The following is a 20,280-nucleotide window of genomic DNA, read 5'->3' as shown; positions in this document are numbered from 1 at the left end:
CCGATTTGTCGGGAAGGAGACACCATGGCTGGAAATGAATGGCAGGTTACGTAGCAAAGTCCGCGAAGCCAGGCAGACCCCTCCGTGCACGAATTCCCCTTCTGTTACATTTGCATGCATACGTTAGGGAGGGAGAGACATCTATCCAGGGCTGGTCGGCTTTCTGGCCCTGGCTTCCTGTCCTCAGTGGCTCTGGAGTCAGACAGCATAAGTCTCATTTGTCTTTCCCACATGAAAGTCCTGGAGCATCTGTAAGTTATGATTTGTGAAGTATCTGCTTTAAAGCAGAATGCATTTATCATCGCGCTGGCCCAGACGACACTGTACAGTGCAGGAATGAGGAGATCCCGGGCTCTGGAATAGGAGGGGCCGAGCCAGATGACCCACCCATGAGTGGAGTCTGGCTGTATTGATAAAATTCTCTGGAAACGGCCCAGGAGCAGCCAGATGTTGACTTCGCGGCAAGGCTCTTCGGTGCACTTTTAACTGCATGTTAAAACAGGGATGGGCAGTTCCACTCCTGGATCTGCCTGCGAGAAATGCAAACACATGTCCACACAGAAAGTTGCTCACCAAGGTTCACAGCAGCATGATTCCTGAGAGCCCCAAAGTAGAAGCAACCCAAATGTCCATCAGTGGATGAATAGATAAATAAAATATGGAACGTTCATTTTATTTATGGAATATTGTTTGTGATCCATTCCATAATTTTATTTATGGAATATTTATAGATTATTATTCAGCAATAAAACGAAATGAAATACTGACACATGCTACAACATGGATGAAGCTTGAAAACATTATGCTAAGTGAAAGAAAAGATCGTATATTGTATGATTCCATTTCTATGAAATGTAGGTGAATCCAGAGAGACAGAAAATAGGTTAATGGTTGCCTAGGGCTAGGGTGGGTTGGCAGTAAATTGGGAGTGGCTGCTAATGGGTATGGGGTTCATTTTTGGGGTGACGAGAATGTTCTAAAACTGTTTGTGGTGATGATAGTACAACTCCGTGAATATACTAAAAACCCCTGAACTGTACATTTTAAATGGGTGAATTGTGTGATAGATGAATTCTATCTCCATAAAGCTGTTATTAAAAAAAAAACCCTGGGGCTTGGAGTGGTGGGTGGGGAGTGCGGATGGGGGTGGAAGCCCATATCTATCAGGCCCCTGAGATTCCAACCTGTGGGTCCACATAACTCTCAGACTCATTTTGTGAAAGAAATGGAAAGCGGCATGCTGTGTGCCATGTTCGAGAGGGAGCCCTGGATCCAGACCACCTGGGTCTGCATTCTGTTCCAGCCGCTGATGACTGTGTGATCTCGAGCTGATCACTTATCTCCGTCAAACTTCTGTCTCTCATCTAGGGCTCATCATAGTTCTCATTTTATGGGTTGCTGAGAGGGTTCAGTACGATGACGCTATGTGACTGAGCCTTTAGCCCAGTGCCTGGCACATAGTGGGTGCATAATAAATGTAGCCAGGCCCATTGCTAATCTAAAAGGCACATCTGTCTGAATTAGAAACAGGCCTCCTTCTAGGTGGATGAGTTTGAGAAGGCTCCCCTCCTGGCCTGAAGCAGCCCCCAGACTGGTGGCTCCGTGAGGAATGAGTGGGCTGGAGGCCTTTCACTTGCCCCTCAACCCGGCACCTTGTGTGTGGATGACCTGCAGGGTCCTGTTTGGAGCCCTGGTGGCGCCTTGCATCCTTCTTTGTATTAGCTGTCACTCATCACCAAGTGGCTAAAGTGTCCCCATCATGAAGACACAACATAATTTGGAGGTAGGCACCCCTTTTCCTTTCAGTCTAGCAATAAACCAGCTGTACTTAATGAGTGCTTACCTATGTGCCCAGGACTGTGGGAGATGTCAGAGGACGGTATAAGTCCTGCCATTGAGATACCTAGAATTTAGTGGGGGCGTGTCATTTATGCATCTGGAATAATCTGAGGACAACACGTGGTTGTATATAGATGAGGTGTAGAGGGAGAAACCACGGCTGTCCCATCAGACAGGCTTGGGTTTAGATTCCTCCCCGCCACTCAGCAGCCGGAGGATCTGCAGGCTGCCTGTGTTCTCCGAGCTTCTGTTCCCTTATCTAGAAAATGTGGCCACCAGTATCCTACCAAGTGGGGTCGCCATGAGAAATAGGGTTTGGAAGCTTCGAGCGCAGAGCCTGGTGTATAGTAGCTCTTGAAAGCTAGACTAGTAGTAGTATTTTAGTGAGAGGTACTAGCATCGAGCCCTTGGTGGTCTTCTTATCTTGGATCGTGGATTTCCCTGCTTAAAACCCTCCCATGGGTTGCGTGGGAACGAAACTCTGGATTTGCCATGTCCTTCAAGGCTCCTGCCTGGATGTCCAACTCCCACTCCCTTATTCCTCTGTCTCAGCCCTGTGTCTGTTTCCTTTGGAGCATGTTAACCATGTGGATTTAATGATTTGTCTGTCTACGCCCTCCCTTCTCTCCCCCATTAGAAGGGAAGCAGGGGCGCTATCTTACTCACCCCTGCACCCTGGCCTGTAGCTGGGGGCCAGGCATATGGTGCTCAGTAAGTGTGAAGGAAGGAATGAATGAATGAATGAATGTATGAATGAACAACTGCATGAAGAATGCACCAGCAATCCTGCGCAGAGTAGTTCTGTGAAGGTGGGAGGCAGCAAGGACTCCCAGGAGGAGGCCCCTTGGAACTCCATCCTCCTCCTTTCCCGGGTCACCTCTCTCCTCCCCGCCATGTGGACACCATTGGCAAGTGCCTCTCAAGTGTGCCATGGCTGGAGAGGAAGAGGGGCCTGCTTCCCAGCCTTGGCCTCTGCTCCCCCAGTTCTTTGCAACTCATGGCCTCCTTGAGTTGCTCCCATATTTTTCATCTTCCCCCAGAGACTCCAGCCCCCTGTCTACGGAGCCCTGGTGATCAGCTCTGCAGAGTAGGCAAGCTTTCCATGCGAATTGCAAGGTTTTTAAAACATTTTCCCCTTGGGTTGTAAATCAGGTACTTAAAGAATTGTAAACCGGTTGGAGTGTGGAGTTCATGTATGTCTGGAAAAAACGCCATCATGATTTGCCTTTTAAACTCGAGAAAAGAATTCCACTTTGTTTACTTTCATTAGAGATACTGAGAGGCCACACCAGGTTCTCGGGTGGGGGGAAAGTGCTAAGAGGCGACTGTGATAGGTTCCCTGCTTCCCGGAACTGGAGGAGAATGATGGTGTTCAGGTGGCTCAGGAGCACCTTGAATCTTTTTGGCCAAAGGGCAATTTCCCAGTAACAAAAGGGGAATTGCTTCTTTGTCTTGGTATTGCCTATGGGCCCATTCCCTCCCTGTTCCCTCCAGCTTGTGTCAAGCTCCTCATATTCATGTGGCTCAAAACCACGAAGGCAGCTGATGGCTGCAGGTTAGAAGGAATCCTTGCTGGCTGTCGTCATTCCGTTGTGAATTGGGCCCAGTTCATGTAGGATTCACCCCGGCTGCCAAAGGACACTTGTATCCCAATCTTCTACAGGATTGTGGGAGGGAAGTGGGCGATCCAATCTAGGACTCTAACAGGGAGCCTGGGGTGGTTGTAAGCATGCCTCTGGAGACGGGCTGCCTGGGTTTGAGAGCCCCCGACCCTTGAACCTCCTGTGTAAACTTGAGATGGTCAGCTTGACTCAGTTTCTTCATCTGTGAAATGGAAGTGGCTGTGAGGATAAATGTGGAGTTCTTAGAAAAGTGTGGGGCCCACAGCGAATGTTCTCTAAGTGCCGTTCTTGGGAGGAGCCCTTTTGAGAAAGGCAGGATGGCTCTTGGCCGTCTTTGCACCTTGGGCAGCCTGGGCACAGTGCATTGCACACAGTAGGTGCCCCTGTGTGGAACTGCCTTTCTTCACCTGTAAATTAAGGGCTGAGCCAAAATGTTCTCCAAGATCCCCGCCAGCTCATGGAAGAGAATCCTGGGATTCGTTGAATGGAATTGGTGAAGTGTAGACTTCATTTCCTGTTGCCTAGTTTTTGGCAGAATGACTTCTTGTTGGGGAGAAGGGGAAGTACCTTCAGTTCTCAAAATCCTTTTCAGATTGTTGGCGCAAGCTTTGCCAAGCGTCAGGAGGGTCTCCCTAGTGGTGTCAGCCGGCGTGCGGAGACCCTCTAACCTTCTCCTAAGCCCTGCTTCCCCCGGATGTGAAGGCGTTCCCGTGCAGCTCAAGGGAGGCCCTGCGTTTTAAGCACGTCTGTGAGGTGGGTTCCGAACGAGGCTCTGTGTGGGAGAGAAAATTCTCACTTTCAAAGAAAGTATCAGTTTTCTCATCTGTAAAATGGGATGATAGTAGTAGACCTGCCTTCTAGGTTCTTGTAAGTCTCAGGGACGGTGCTGAGAACAGTGCCTGGCCTGTGGCCAGTTCTCAATAAATGTTAGCTGTTATTATTTGGGATTCAGAGGAGGGCAGGCTCATGTTCTGCTGGGTTGCTTCTTCCTTAGATACTTAGTTTTGGGGGCTTTGCTTTTGGTCCCAGTGAGGCCAGAGCCTTGTGACTGCCTCTGCTCTGGGTTGTGCATTTGGGCCTCCCTGGAGATGCCCTTGTTTCTCTCTGTGACTTTAGCAGTGTGGGGGATTCAGCATCTGCGGAAAGCTCAGCTTCTTCGTCTTGGTGACACAGGAGGTGGAGGCAAGACTTCGGATAAGAAAAAGACTAAGGAGGGGCCCTCTACCCAGGGCAGGGGATGTTTTGGGCAGTCTCACTTAAAAGGAAGACTTGACTAATGTGTTTCCTACTGTTTCGTCCTTAAAGATGAAATCAATCAAGCAAGCTCTCCTTCATGGAGCACTTTGTATTTGCCGGACCTTGGGGTAAGTGCACTGCCTGCGTCATCTCACTGACTTCCTGGTCGTCCTTAGACCCATCGAATGAGAACGATGCTGTCGGGATCCCCACTTTACTGCAAAGTGCCACAGTATTTATAACCTGGGATGATGGCAGGAGTGAAACTCACATCTGTCTGAGCTCCGGCTACGAGCCCACACAGTTTCCCAAGAAGGAGGAGAAATATCTCTGTCATTTTTCTCTTGTGGCAGGTGTTCCTTCTGCCTCTCCCAGGTAGCTCATTTAGTAATATTTGTTAGATATTTGGTGAGCCTCTTCTCTGTGCCAGGAACTGTGCTACATGCTGGGGGGACCACAGGGAACAAGATATGACCTCTGCCCCAAAAGAACTCAGCCACCTCTTGGTTCTAGAATGTGCATCTACTGCTTGTCATTTCTAGATCCCCATCCTTGTGGTCCACACTTACCCCTCCTTGCTGACCCATTTAAAGAGATGAATTCTCTATTGTATTTTTTTTTTTTTTTTTTGAGGAAGATTAGCCCTGAGCTAACTACTGCCCCTCCTCTTTTTGCTGAGGAAGACTGGCCCTGAGCTAACATCCATGCCCATCTTCCTCTACTTTATATGTGGGACGCCTACCACCGCATGGCTTTCAAGCAGTGCCATGTCCGCACCCAGGATCTGAACCAGCGAACCCTGGGCTGCTGAGAAGCCGAACACACGCACTTAAACACTGCGCCACCAGGCTGGCCCCCTATTGTTTTTTTTTTTCTTTAATCTCCTAGAATTTCATTCCTTTGTATCAAGGACATCCAGTATTCAGCCTTGATTTTCTCAGTATCAGTTAAAAGAGATGGCCAGCAAGCTTCGAGAAGCTCTCATTGGTCCTTAATGCAACATTATTACTTTGTATAGTTCTTGGTAGATTTGAAAGTGAACTCTTTCTCCAACTAGCAAAAGCAGTGGGAGGGAAGAGGCTGCTCCCCGGTTGACCTGGTGAGTTCAGAGCCCAGCACTGGACGGTGTTGGATGGCAGGGCGGGGCAGTGATGTGCTTGCTCCAGGGAGAAGCCCGCTTTGCATCTTCCTCGTGGTTAATTGATATCTGTTTCCCAGGCAGAGTCAAATGGAATGCTCAGGGAGGGAGCTGATGTGTGAGTGGGCGTGCAAGCAGCTGGTAGCAGAAATCCTGGAGAGGGTAGGCTTCAGTGGAAATCTCCACTGAGTCCTGTGCACCTTCTTGAATGTGCAGGAAGGTCCGGAGCAGGAGGATCCTTTCTCTCACAGTCATCATAGGAGGACACATTTATTGAGTGACGAGTGTGTGCTAGGCGCTGTTCTAACTACTTTACACCCTTCTCTCCTTTGACCCTGCATTATTAGTATGTTCATTGTGCAAATGAGGAAGGAGAGGCTTAGAGAGGTCAAATGACTTGCCCAAAGTCACAGAGCTGGGATTTAGAGATGGGCTGTCTGATTTCAGGGTCATGGTCATAACCACTGGGCGCCATGGCCTCTTGGGTATGGATTCTTGGAAGCTTCTGCAGTTTCTGGCTGTGGTTCTTCACCCACACACGGGATGGTTGAGTGCTGTTGAACCCGGACATAAAGCTCAGCGAAGTTGTCTCCAGTCTTGTGAAAATAGCAACTGGAGGAACTTTCTCCCATGATCTCAGTTATTCTTTGTCTTACTAATGTAGGTCCTCTCAATGCCTAATTCCGTGCCTGGCACACAATAAGAGTGCAATAAATATTTGTTGAATGGCTGTGGAGTATTATGAGTCTGGGGACGTTTTCAGGAGACTTGGGGGCCAGCCCCACCATTGCCGCAACTTGAGGTGTGTGACCTTGGGCAAGATGCTGTGTCCCTTCTATGGCTTCAATTAACTTACCTTTGAGATGAGAGCTCTGGGACAGATTTCTGTTTCAGGATTCATTATTCATTCAACAAATATTTATTGAGTGCCTGCCATATGTCAGACACCACTCTGCTCTGGGTGATAGAGAGAGTGTGACAACGGGATAGATGAGGTTCCTGCTCTCTTGGAGCTTACATTCCAGCCTGGAACCTTCCAGATTCTGCATTTGATGAGTCTTCATGTCTTCTCCCCACATCGCTTCAAAGCACTATGGCTGAAGCCTCCCTTGTTTATCTTCCTTCCCTAGAAGGCATGTTCCACCAGAGCAGGGATTTTCATCAATTTGGATTACCAGTGTCTCCCAAATGCCCATGACAGTGCCTGGTAAGCAGATATTGGTGACATGCATGCATGCATGAGCGCCTGAATGAATGGTTGTGGTATCTCTCTTGCTAATGAAATCTCAGGATATAAAATTCTAGGGCTAAAGCCCAAGAAGAAAGTTAAGGAGCAAAAGTACCATTTTCCAGGAAAAACAGCGTCTTTATAAAGGCAAGATGCAGCCGAGATCAGGACGGTTTATTATCCCTGCTAGCTGAGGGATTAGGGAGTCAGGCACGATTCCTCGATTTTTCCTCTGGTGATGCTTTTTGCAAACCACAGAGAGAACCAAACAAAAACAAAAACTCTCCCATCTTCCCCCCTCCTTTCCTTCAGGCAGAAAAAACACTTGCTTCTTAAAACAGCTCATGAAGGAAAAAATTATAACAAATATTTTGCATTTCTCTGGTGGCGGCACAGTCTGAATTCCTTTCAGCTCCACAATGAGTTCTAATTTTATGAAATGTTTGGATTAGCCACCAATTTTCCGGTGGAATTTAGGAGGCTTGTGTTCGTACTTATGCTTGAAGTGGAGGAATCTCATAAAATCCATGCAGCGTCTCAGGCCCAGTGGGACGTTCTAGCCAAGGACAAAATGACCATCAGCGAATGACAGGGGAGAGAGAGATCTCTCTGGCAGCTGTGGGCAGGCTTTATGGAGAGTGGTGTGTTCCTGAACCACAGTCCCTGGGGCTTGGCCGGGCCGCATACCACTTCCAACTGATCATGGGCTATAAAAATTCCAGCCCAAGTACAATGCCTTGTACCTGACCTTGTTCTTTCAGTTCTCGGAGCCAGAGAACGTTCGGGCATCCGGTAATTGGGTGAGAGGCATTTGATAACACATGGTGCTGTGTACTCCCCACCCCTCCCCCCCCGCCCATCGCACATACTGCCTGGTGTTCTAATTTCCAGTTACATATCTTGTTCTGCCTCTAGAGCCGCACTGTCTAATATGAATTCATGTGACTATTAAAATGAAAATTAATTACAATTAAAATGAAAACTTCAGTTCCTTGGTCACACTAGCCACATTTTAAGTGCCTCATAACCCTGTGTGGCTAGTGGCTACCATTGGACAGTGCCGAAAAGATCATTTCCACCGTCACAGAAAGCTCTGATGCACAGCGCTGCTCTGGATGCTGAGTTTAATGAGAGCAGTGACACGCCCCACCCCTTACCTCGCTTTGTTAGCTCCGTAGTAGCCCTTGTCACTGTCTGTAATTGTTTCTAAGCAACCTCATTCATCATCTTGTCTGTATCTCCATGGTCTAGACCAGTTCCTAGTATGTAGAAAGCCCCCAGTAAAGATTTTTTAGAATGAATGAATGAAGTTGTCTCATTCAGCATTGTTTTGCGTGTGCCTGATACTTAGTGGGCCTTCAAAAAAATTGGACCAATAGTTATATCTAACCGTTGAATGGATTCATCTGATATTTGTTGAGCACATTCTGTGTGTCAGACATCATGCGAGGCTCTGGGGATACCGTGATGAGCAAACAGACTTGAATCTTCTAGTTAAGGAGCTTGACCGACCCAATGGTTCTTCCATTTGTGGGCAAATGTGAAACTCCTGGGTGTGCCTGTTAAAATGGACCCTGCTTGGTATCCACCCCGGAAAGTATGATCGCTCAGGGCTGGGGTGAGACTTAGGGAGACCCGAGAATCTTCAGCATTTTTACCAAGCAACGCAAGTGAATGTAATGGTTTTGGTCCATGCTCTGTGCTTTAAGAAACACAGCTCTGGGCAAGAGGAAGCTAGTTGCTATATTCATCTGGGGATACACCACCCTGCTTTCTTCAGTCCATACCTTCTCTTGTGATGACTGGAGGGCCGTAAGACCCCGAGTTCTTATACTGGGCCTGAAGCTTGAGAGCTCTTTGCCTGTTATCCTTTCGCGGAGTAATAATAATAGCAAACAATTACATAGCAGTAACTGTGCCAGGGGAGACTCTAAGCCTGTTAGATCACAGACCTAAATTCATCCTTGTGGTAATCCTAAGAGGTGCACACCATTATTATCCCCATTTTACAGTGGATAAACTGAGGCACAGAAAATGAAGTCACTTGCCCATGTTCACAGCACTTGTAAGTGGAATTCAAACCCTGAAGGGCTGTGATACTGCCGCTCGCAGTTGCTGGACTCTGAACAGCTGCCTCTTGAATGCCCAGTGGGCCTTTATGTTGTGTTATGCCAGTTGCTCAGAACCAAAGGTCAGGCGTATTTGTGAAATGCTTGTTTGGGGGATTAACATGTGAGGCCATTATGAGCTCCGTTGATCTACAAATGCCCATCCCAGGCCCCAAGAAGTGTAATTCATTCCTTCGGCAGACATTCCCGTGGGCTACTATGCACCAGCCCTGTGCAGGGCTCTCAGGGGAAAAGGCCTTGTACTTGGCCTTGCTGGGGAGACAGAGGCATAGGCAGGGACTTCCCCCGAAGGCGTCACACCTGATAGAGGTTTTCTTCGGTCTGGGGAAAAGCAAAGCGAATCTTAAGAACTAGGTATTCCCTCATTTTACTGCTTGTAACTCAATTTTTTGCATAGTTTTGCTGTAGAATCTGCTTCTTTCACCCAGGAGGGGTTCTGTGTGTGTATTTTGTATGTGTGGTGGGGGGTCCAGTGTAAGGAAGGATGTCTCCCTGCCACCCTGTTTAAGCACTCAGCAAGGCAGGACACCCCTTAGAGTTGGGAGCTGCCCAGAACTCCTGACCCACTTGGGAGAAGCTGGAAAGGAGAGTGAAAAGGAGAGGAGCGAACATTGATAGACTATTTAGTGCAGGATTCACTCAATGAGGCCGTTACATGCGTCATCTCGTTTCACAGCAGTTCTCAACAGTTAAAGCAGTTGATGCTGAGAAAGGATAACTGATCTGCTCGAACGAGGTAGCACCTGGCTTCAAAACTCAGGTCCATCTGACCCCTTGGGGGCTCTTCATGCTGTACCACTGGTTCTCGGTCCTGGCTGAGCATTAGAATAAACTGGGGACCTTTAAAAAATTGTTTTTTATTGAGATGACGTTGGTTTATAATGTTATATAGATTTCGGGTGTACATCATCGCATTTTGACTTCTGTGTGGACTGTATCGTGTTGCCCACCAAAAGTCTAGTTTCCATCCATCACCGTACACATGTGCCCCTTTACGCCTTTTGCCCTCCCCCCTGCCCCCATCCCTTTTGGTAGCCACCAGTCTGTTCTCCGTATCTCTGTGGTTTTTATCGTCTACATGTGAGTGAAAGCATACCGTATTTGTCTTTCCCCTTCTGACTTATTTCGCTTTGCGTAATACCCTCAAGGTGGGGACCTTTAAAAAGCTCTCTGGGGATGGAACCCAGGCATCCGTATTTTTAAACAGACCCCTGGGTCACTGTACAGCGCTGCTGGAGTTGAGAGCCACAAGCTGGAGCATGCTGACTGTGGAGGTCCAGGGATCTGCCCTCCTGAAGGTATTCCCGTCAGTGCCCGGTCCAACTGGGAGCTTGCTCACAGGAAGTCGCCTCCCCTGTCCTTGCCCCTGGTATGCCTACTCCAGGGAGGCCTGGTGTATCCCAGGCTGTCCCGCTGGACCTGCGCCGGGACCTTTGGCTCTGTTGCATCAGAAGCTGCCCGTAAATCGGCAGCCGGCTTTGTTTTCTTTCTAGGCCCCAGTTGTAGCGACCTTTGTGTGTCTGTTTATTTCAGAGAAATAATTCCATCCTGCAAAATCGATCCCCTGGGGGCTCCAGAAGTACATTTGGAGGGACTTCTTTTAGTGGAAACGTCCTCTTAAAAGAGGCTACAGCTGCTCCCTTTGTCCTAACCCTTGTCTCACTTTGCCCTCTGACATCGTCCTCTCAACCTCGTATTTTGAAGTTCTCACTGTAGTGTTCCTACTTAGGCGTATCTCTGCATAAGGCCTATTTGTTAATAATGATGATGATGATGAAAGCAGTTTTGGAGCATATACTGTATGTTGGGCACACTATGGGGCATTTCTATGTTATCTCCTTGCATTTTGCCTTTTCCTGACAGTGATGAGAGTAAACACAAGTCTGAAATCTTGGACTTTTTATCCTTAGAATGAAGGAAGTTATAGTCGTGCCATTTGCTGGCCTTGTTGGAGGGTGAGGTGTCCCATGGACTGTAGAGGCCGCCATATTGGGGCAGCTGGCGTGGCTGGGATGGCAGTGGGTAGTTGGCTAATTGAACAGAAGGGTGTGGGAAAAAACAGAGACTAGCCCCACTGCCCCTAGTGTCCAACTTGCCACAAGCCTCAGTCAAGGATATGGAGACTCCTGGTTAATTTGATTTGTTGGTTTAGTGGAAATACTAATACGCTATAGTAGAGAGCTCTAAATAGATTTTTCCAGGTAATTGGAACACACTCACTTAACAGCCAGTCTTTTAAAAAATTGTAACCATTGATTATGGAAATCTTTCTCAAGTGGATGCACCCTTTCTTGCCTTCTTAAAACAAAGTACCTTGAAGGTAGTTAAGCCCTTTCTTGGTGTCTTTGGGAACTTCCCCTCTAGGGTCCTCAGTACTGTGTTTTGGACTTCTCATGTCTGCTATTTATGGTTTGTCTATCTTCTCCCTCATCAACTTTCATTCCTTTCTGTGACCTTCTTAAAAGATAAAATTCTTCTTTATCCTTTAGTAAAATAATGCGTGCTCAATACTGCAAACTCACAAGACAGAAAAGCTAAAGAAGAAAGGTAAAATTCATGGTCCTGGCTTGATTCTGTCAGTGAGGCTGTCTCTAGTGGCTTTCTAGTTCCATTTTTCCAGTTCTCCACAGATTGGCTGTGACCAAGCTTGTTAGAATAGTTGGTAGGGAAGCTATGGGTGACCATCTGCGGGGTCCCGGTGCATGGATTCTATGACGTTTCTTGGGGTGGCTTTTCTAAGGGTTTATTTCTTTTATTCATAGAGTCTTCACAGCTGAACGGGCCCTGACACTAAGTCTAGTGAAGTTCCATTTTATCATGTAACAGGATGGGCCACTGGGGGAGTAGGGCTGGCCAGGGTCACCCAGTTAGTATGTGGCCAAGCTGGGTTTCTTGACTCAAGGTCCAGTGCATTTCCCATCTTGCCACCACTTACCTGTCTCCTAGATTGTGCATTAAGGGCTAAGTGGCTTTGGAATAAAGGAGCTATTGCTCTATTTGGATAGCTAAAACCAGGAAAAACCCACCTTTACCTCAATCCTCTAGGTTGCTCAGGTGACAGATTTTTAAACGTCTTTTCTGAGGCAGCCAGAAGTGGAATGGAGTCTTTTCTTCAGCATGCCAGACCTCATCTCTGAACATCAGTCTTCAATTAATACCAAGATGGACTCAGAAACACACTTGAAAGCAACTTGCGTTATTATCCCTACATAGCTTACATTTTATGACCTGCTTAAAGATGCAGGGAGCATAAATCTTGGGGAGGACGGTCTTATTTACTTGTTCGTCTTTTCTACAGATGGGATGTTTGCATCAGAGCCGGGCTGGCTTCAGATGTCTGCTCCAGGATATTTTAGCTGAACTGTATGAGTCCATTAAACAAATGTAAGAGTTTTGGGGAAAGAAGGGCTGTGTCTCAAACCAAATGTTTTCCATGGAGAACATCTGGGGAATATTGGTATTTGTGTGAACAGTACATCAGAAAGCAGCTTGGCGGGGTTCAGCTGGGATGTTTCTGGCCTGTGGTCGCTAGATTTGACAATTTTGTTGTAAGGGAAGAGTTCTTATGAAGTGTTGCCATAGAGGCAATGCTCGATCCAGGAAGGGGTGTCCTTGTTTGGCCGCACACTCAGATTGTTCTGATTCGCTCCCTGGCCAGATCATCTATGACATATGGACAGTCCAATATCTGAGCTAGTTTTCTCCAAGGCTTGAACTTCAGAGAAAGGAAGCATCACAGTGCTTCAGGGTGTTTCTTCTTTACCCTGTGGTTCCATAGATTTGAGGAAATGTGGAAACAGGTGTGCCCCAGTGGAAGCAGCGTTGGCCGTAGACTTCAAGTACCTGGGTTGAAACTTGGGTCTTGCCATTATGACCTGTGGGGACTTAGGGAATTCCTTTTCTCCGTTTCAGTTTCCTTCTCCTACAAAATAAGTAGCCTGTCTCATGGGGTGGTGGGGAGAGTGAAGTAAAGTGGGATGGCATTGTATCCCAAGGAGGGGGTCATTCCCACATCATGGTATTGCATCCATGGGTTTGGGTCTTCTCCACAAGTACAGATGTGGTTTGGACCAGAGTGGAATCTGGGATGTCATCTGGGTAGGTTGTCTGACTTCAGCAACTTCAGCAAGTCGGGTTTAGGACTTAAACATATGAATGATAAGTAGATGCTGGGCCAGGTTGTGGTTAGTTGGTGGATGGGTAAGAAAGGAATTCTTATCAAAATTAAGACATGATATTCATCATGTTTGGTTCAGTTCAACTCAACAAATGTTTATTGGATGTCTACTATGATGTCAGGAGACACAGGGGTAGCAAGGCATCTTAGTTAGAGTTCCTGTCCTACAGTCTGCTTGCTGTGCCTGGTCATTCAGTGACCATGACTGACTCTCCCTCGTGTTAGGTTATATATTGCCTGTGCTTTAGTAGCATGGACCATGCTGGTGTATTAGTCTGCTCGGGCTGCTGTAACAGAATACCACAGACTGAGTGTCCTAAACAACAGAAATTGATTTTCTTACAGTTCTGGAGGCTGGAAGTCCAAGATCAAGGTGCCAGCAGGGTTGGTTTCTTGTGGTAGCTCTCTTCCTGGCTTGCAGACAGCCACGTACTTGCTGTGTCTTCATCTGGCTTTTCCTCAGTGTGTTTACACTCCTGGTATCTCTTCCTTTTCTTATAAGGACACCAGTCCTATTGGATCAGGTCTCCACCCTAATGACCTCATTTAACCTTACTTGCCTCCTTAAAGACCCTATCTCCAAGTACAGTCATTGGGGGTTGGGACTTTGGGACTTCAACATATGAAGTTTGGGGGGACACAATTCAGTCTGTAACACTGATAACTATTTTATAGGTGTGAACATTGTTTGGCAGAGAATATGGCTAGACTTCCTGCACCTTCTGGCAAGATAGTTTGAAATGACCCTTACCGAACCCCCAGTCAGCCAGAAAAAAGGGCAAAACTCCGCAATAATTTAATATGGCTTTATTGTGGTGTGGGAGGAAATTATTGTAAAAATTACATCTGGATGGGTCCTGAGGACGGCATTTGGACAGTAGCAGCAGAGTAAAGGAGCCAGTGGGTGATTTTATGGAGGAGGTGACTGAGTGTAAGGCGCGCAATATGAGTGAGCAAAAGGGACAAGGGAGATTCTGTCCTGGCTCTTTTTGTGGATGGAAAAATGGATACTCTGGGCAAAATGAGACTCAATTCTGATCTTATTTAGGAGCATGAGTGAGACCCAGGGGTGAAAAGGGGGTGCTGTGAATGGAAAGACTTCTCAGGAGCCCCACCTCAGCACACATCCATCAGTTGGCCTGTGACCTCACACAAGAACACTTTGCTGGGAAAGGTCTTAGAGTCTTAGAAAGAGCATCTCCTTGGCCAAACTCTAGGGCTATGTGTCTACTCATTGGCGTTGGGGGGAGGGTGAAGTACCTTGACTGACGGTCTCTTTGTGCCAAAGCCTGCTCACCTTCTGGTCCTGTCTCAAGTCCCACCTGCTCCCTGGAGCCCTCCCTTGACTTCTCTAGCCCGCAGCATAGCTGGGTGCTTACCTGCTTGGTAACCTTGTTCTCTCTTCCCACGTATTCATCGACATCTCCAGGGAGAAGTTAGGGGTCTTGGTTGCAAGTGACAGAAATGGACCCTGTGATTCATTTAAGGAGAAAACGAGTTTATAAGGTTAGGGTGTATATCCCACAGGACCGGCTTGGGAAAGGACAACTAAGGAAGCCCTGAAGAACTAAGTAGGAGGAACTACTAACAGATGACTCTTCAGAGACTGTTGTTGGGGTGAAAGTTGTTGAGATGAATGCCCCAGCCATTTTCAGAGCACTCAAAATTCCATTCTGGGGAGAGAGCATCTCCTTGGCCAAACTTCTGGGTGATGTGTCTATTCATTGGGATGGGGAGGGTGAGGTACGTTGACTGACAGTCTCTTTGAAACTGCATCCAATGGGGTTGTGGTCCCCGGAGCAAAGTCAGAGTGTTCTTACTAGTAGAAGGGTGAATGGATGCAGGGCAGAGAAGAGCCCCCGGGTCCACCGCCCTCTCCACTTGGTTAGTAAGACTTGAAGGGCAGGTCTGGGTGACGTTTCACAGGACCTGGATCGATGCCTTATCCAGAACAGATTTCCCAAAATTGCTTGCTGGAGAATTGACTCATCATTGCATCATTTTAGGGACACGCCCCCCCCCACACCCTCCTGTCCAATTTTGCCTTTTTACCCAACTGCATTGGCTGGCCCCACAGAAAGAAGCAAGGAGCACCAGCGGATGTGCTTCTGAAGATGGAAGTGGCTTCAATAATAGCTTAAAAAAAGACTTAGGATGGGGACAAGGCCGTGTGGCTTTGGTGGGTCCTCCATCTCCAGAGACTCCAATTCAGGTCATATTTATCAGACACCTGCTATGTGCCGAAGACTGTGCTACTTGCTTTGTCGGTGTGGCACAGAGCTTAGCAGTGTGGTCTTTGGGTTTAGCGAGACCCAGGTGTCCTATTTATTCCTTGTGTGCCCTAGGGCAAGTTACGTAACCTCCCTCAGACTCACTTTATATTCATGGAGAAAGCAGAAGTAATAATGTTTTTGCAAGAATTTAATGAGTGAGAACTTGAGAGGTTAAATAGGATAGTGCCCAGTGCCTGGCACATAGTAGGGCTTTGTAATGGGTAATTATTATGATTACTATTAGCTATTGCTGTGAATCACCTCCCAGCCCTTCTGGAGTGGGCACTCTTATCTCCATTTGACAGATGAGCAAGTTTAGGCTCAGTGACTTGAGGACAATTAGGGGTTCACCACTTGAGAGATTAGCAAGTATAAGAAATCTCAGTGGCAGGTGGCCCGGGGTTAGGTTGGGTGGAATAATAAGATGTCCTATTATGGTTTTATAGTTTTATAAGGGTCCTTTTTAATCCTTGGGGTCTGTTTTGGCAACAGCTTTTTGGCATATATTATAGACCAGGCACCTGGTGGGCACTGGAAATGTAGTGATTAAAACAGAGCTGGTCTCTGTGCAAATGAAGCCTGTAAGTAATGGTGAGCGAGGTTATGAAAGGGGTCCTGGACGTGCGTTATGGGGGCTCCCTGCAGGGGAGGGATGCGAAGGAGTTGGTCAGCTGAAGAAGTTAGTTGCAGGTGATAGAGTTTGGAGGGATCCTGGCAGAGAAAATGACAATCAGAAACTTCCAGGGGCCCAAGCACACTCCTCCACCCGGGCTGCTCCTTGGGTCCCTGTAATGGCCACAGACCCCTGCCTCAGTCTCCCCAAGGGTAGGAACTGAGTGATGGGTGTTGGCTAAGGCTCACGGAGGCAACCTGCCTGCTGGGGTGGCAGTAAAAGCCCCCCTGGGACTGAGCATGCTCCTTGGGGTCAGGCTGTCACTGCTTGGGGCTGTGCATTTGTCGCCAGGGGCGCTGCTGTGACAAGCATCCCCAGAGGGTTTGTGGTGGTAATTAGCGGGCTGACAAGCATCCAGATGGATTTTGCAGTGGGGCTGTGGAGCAGGGAGCAGCCTGTTAACTCTGTGGGTAATGGACAAGGAGAGCTGCCCTTGGAAGGAAAGAAGCTGCTACTTGTGAGATGATGAATGAGGCCTTCCGAGGCCACAGCGGGACAGACTGCAGCCTGGGCTCTTGTTCCTTCCCTGTCTGATATATCTTTGCACACTGATTGCTATAAATCAGATTTCCGGATAAGAGGGATTCTGTCAGGATGAAAATAACTTCTGGAGAATCATCCCTTTCACTTACCTATAAAATGGTTAAAATATAAAATCTAAAGCTGTGCCCATGTTTTTGCATGCTAAATTCTACTACCTTAAGAAATTAAAAGCTTTTTTTCCTTTGTTCTGCTCACCTGGATCCACTAAACTCTGTGGACCAATTTCCTTTCCTTTTGGAAAACTAATTTTGTTTCTTAGGTTTTTCTGTCTTTGTTCATTGTTCGCAAGATCAGCGATTCAGTAGCAGCCTGGAGTTAATATTTAAAAGCAGTGTTTTCAGTGAATTAAGAAATAATGGGATCAAAACCTCCCAAGTAGACCTATTCTTGTGTGATATCAAATCAGGCTTCAGAACCAAAGAAGGTTTGGACTGAATTGGACTGAAAACAGTGTCTCCAGCTTGTCTGTGTGAGGACAGCCCCCTGGCATTAGATGGAGGTGAAATAATGCTCCACGCTGTGACTCAGGCCATGATTTGCCTGCACACTTAGGAGTATCTGTCACTCCACATCTCGGTTTATGAATAATGCAACATTTCTGGGGACTTTGCTGCGCTGGGGCGTGCCTCCCATGTAAACGTGAAACCTTCTGGTGGCGGCTTCAGTCCCGTTGCCAGCTGTGGCTTGGAATTTGGTTAGGACTCCTTGCCTGGAGTATCGCTCCCAGACTGGAGTGGGACTCGGGACTCTTGTTGCAATTCCAGTGCTGTGTTAGCTTCGGAGATTTGGGCCTGTGCTTTAGCCTCCCTGGGCCTCAGTTTCCTCATATGTAAAATGAGGGGCTGGCATAGAACAGGCTGTGGTCCTCGCAGCTCTAGCATCTGCTGATGATAATGGTGCTCCTTCTGCCTTCCGCCATAGTGACTGTCTGCCTTCTCTGCCCTGCGTCAGAGACACGCTCTGATAGGACCCCCACCTCAGCCTTGTGGGGTTGGTGGTCTCGGCATCCTCATTTGCAGGTGAGGGATCCGAGGTCTGTGGGGTGCTTGCCTGAGTGCCTCTCTGTGCAGGGGGCGCCTGGGCCAAGTTGCAGGGACTGACGACGAGGCCAGGGTGCTGATGCTGAGTTTCTTAGCCGTTCTGGCAGGGGTGCTGCTGGTTTGGAGGTTGATAAATAAAAGTTGCACAACCCTGAGCTTATCCAAGCCGTGTTATAAACAGCGTGAGCGTCATCAGATGCTTCAGATGCTACTGGTTGAGGCTGTCTGACTTCTAAGTAACCTCAGCCCTCTGGTCCAGCCCTTTCCCTGCTCCCCAGGACACTTGTGACCTGGAAGAAAAGCAGTGTGGAATTCTGAGCGGTGTAGCATTTAGCTTTCGGAAATGTGAAAGTTCAAAAATAAACAGCTGCTTGGCCACACGAACCCCAGTTAAACACCCTTGAAATTTCAGTGTTTCAGTGACTCTAGTGTAGCATTACTTGTGCTCCCAGAGGCCTTTTCATGTAGGGAGCTTTGGGGTCATTTATTCAAGCAGAGCCTGGAGAGACTTCCAGAGGATTCTGGTGAGGGAAGGCTCCTCACAGCCTCAGCCAGACCCTCTCTCACAGAGCAGGTGGGACATGAGGCTCCAGGACTCACTTCCTCTCTCCTCCCTTAGACACAGTCACTTTTACCAGCTGTGGGAGCCCCAGGTTGTCTGCAGAGCATGAAGCGACCCATTGGCAGCCAGCTTCCCTGGCTTTATAGCATCACAGGCCTGCCTCCACCTGGGATGAGCGACATGTCCGCTGGGAGCAGACTTTCCGTTAGCCAGGGGTAAATTAATTTGGGTCACTCAGTCCCCTCAAGGAAGCAGCTTATTTTAAATTCCCCTCTCTATAGATGGGCAGTTCATTAATTTTCATTAATCATCTAATGTTTAATATGACTGTAATATTTAAGTTACTAAATAAGTGGCGTCATGGCCATATTGACTCTGGTTTAAGATGGCAGTTCTCAATCTTCAGAGTGTGTCAGAAGCCCCTGGGAAGCTTGTAAGAAATGCTGATACTGGGGCCAGCCCGGTGGCATAGCCGTTAAGTTCACACGCTCTGCTTTGGTGGCCTGGGGTTTGCAGGTTTGGATCCTGGGCACGGACCTACACTGCTCATCAGCCCACGCTGTGGAGGCATCCCACATACAAAATAGAGGAAGATTGGCACAGGTGTTAGCTCAGCGACAATCTTCCTCAGGCAAAAAGAGGAAGATTGGCAACAGATGTTTACCTCAGGGCCAATCTTCCTCACCAAAAAAAACACAAAAAATTAAAAGAACTGCTGATGCCAGCTTGCCCCCACCCTCAAATTCAGTAGATTTGGGGTGGGCCCCAGAATCTGCATTTTGACCCTCAGTTTCCCCTTTCCTCCCCAACCAGGGGATCTGATGTGGGTGGTGTGCTGACCACCCTTTGGCAAATTGCTCTCTCTGAGGATCTAATTCTGCCCTCCGGGCTGGTTTGGTGCTTGCTTTTTGCATTGCCACCAGCGTTAACTTTCTATTGGCCTTCTTTTCACTGCTTTTTTGGTTCTGGGCTGGTCGGCCATGGCCACTATCTCGTGTTTACAAACCCAGCGCCACACAGGGAGTGAAACTCTGCCCGTGATTTCTTAGTCATTAATTCCACTTGCCTCGCAGCATCCCCACGTGCAATTATGGCTTTCTTCGCTCAGTCCTTGAAGAGGCGGGTGGTGAACAAGGAATGACTATACATGTAGATAAAAACGTCCCAGGCCCCTCGGAGGTCCTCCTAAAGCAGGCCCTGGCCCCGTCAAATAAAAGTCTGATTTGCTGTTTAAATTCTGGAAATAGAACACGTTTTTCATGGCAGGAGAAAAAAATCAGTCCCATGTGAGGAAACATCTCTTATGGGGAGTTTTGGGAAATAAAAGATTGAGAACTGAGTTATGGAGGATTATATTTTCAGAACCTTTTACAAGATTAAAGGGCTGGTGGTGGCGAATGGTGGCATGCCATTCTTTGAAGAAAAAGCTCTTTCTTACACATGCTGCGCTTCCTGGCATGAGGGCGCCTCTCCTTAGAGCCTGTTGATACAGTGCTTGGCTTCCAACCTGCTTCTGTCTGAAAAAGCATCCATGTACTGACATGAATCAACAGGCCAGAGAGGAAGAGGCCCACAGGCCCCGCGGCGGAGCTGGCTTGGGTCCCTGCGGGCCCGGTTGCATCACGGCAACTTGTTAGCGTGTTGTCCTGAGTTGGCCAGGCTGCTCACAAAGAGCAGGTGGTCATTTAATTCGTTAGGGGCTTTAGCTGCAGGATGGCCTCCTGTGTGGCATCCCCGTGGTGCCTGGGCACAGCCTCTCCGAGCAAAAGCCATTTGGTGATCTTGGGGAGCTGGGTCCCAGGTGGAGCTGTGCCTCGCCC

At 48.0% G+C, this 20,280-nt stretch overlaps 1 protein-coding gene across 3 annotated transcripts in view; it reads left to right on the top strand.

Annotated features, from left to right (window-relative positions):
* Positions 1 to 20,280, top strand: part of NUAK1 (NUAK family kinase 1) — a 73,280-nt gene that overhangs the window by 7,384 nt on the left and 45,616 nt on the right. The window contains exons 2-3 of one of the 3 annotated variants that reach the window (XM_070507195.1): positions 4,054 to 4,214; positions 4,767 to 4,825. The exons of 1 other annotated variant lie outside the window; for it this stretch is intronic. The gene's annotated coding sequence lies outside the window, so the exon portion shown is untranslated. The remainder of the gene's footprint in view (positions 1 to 4,053; positions 4,215 to 4,766; positions 4,826 to 20,280) is intronic. One more of the 3 variants, XM_070507196.1, reaches the window with a different exon arrangement.

Source organism: Equus asinus, chromosome 4, assembly GCF_041296235.1.
Source record: "Equus asinus isolate D_3611 breed Donkey chromosome 4, EquAss-T2T_v2, whole genome shotgun sequence".
NCBI classification, from domain to species: domain Eukaryota; kingdom Metazoa; phylum Chordata; class Mammalia; order Perissodactyla; family Equidae; genus Equus; species Equus asinus.
This window is presented reverse-complemented; position numbering and strand designations above follow the sequence as displayed.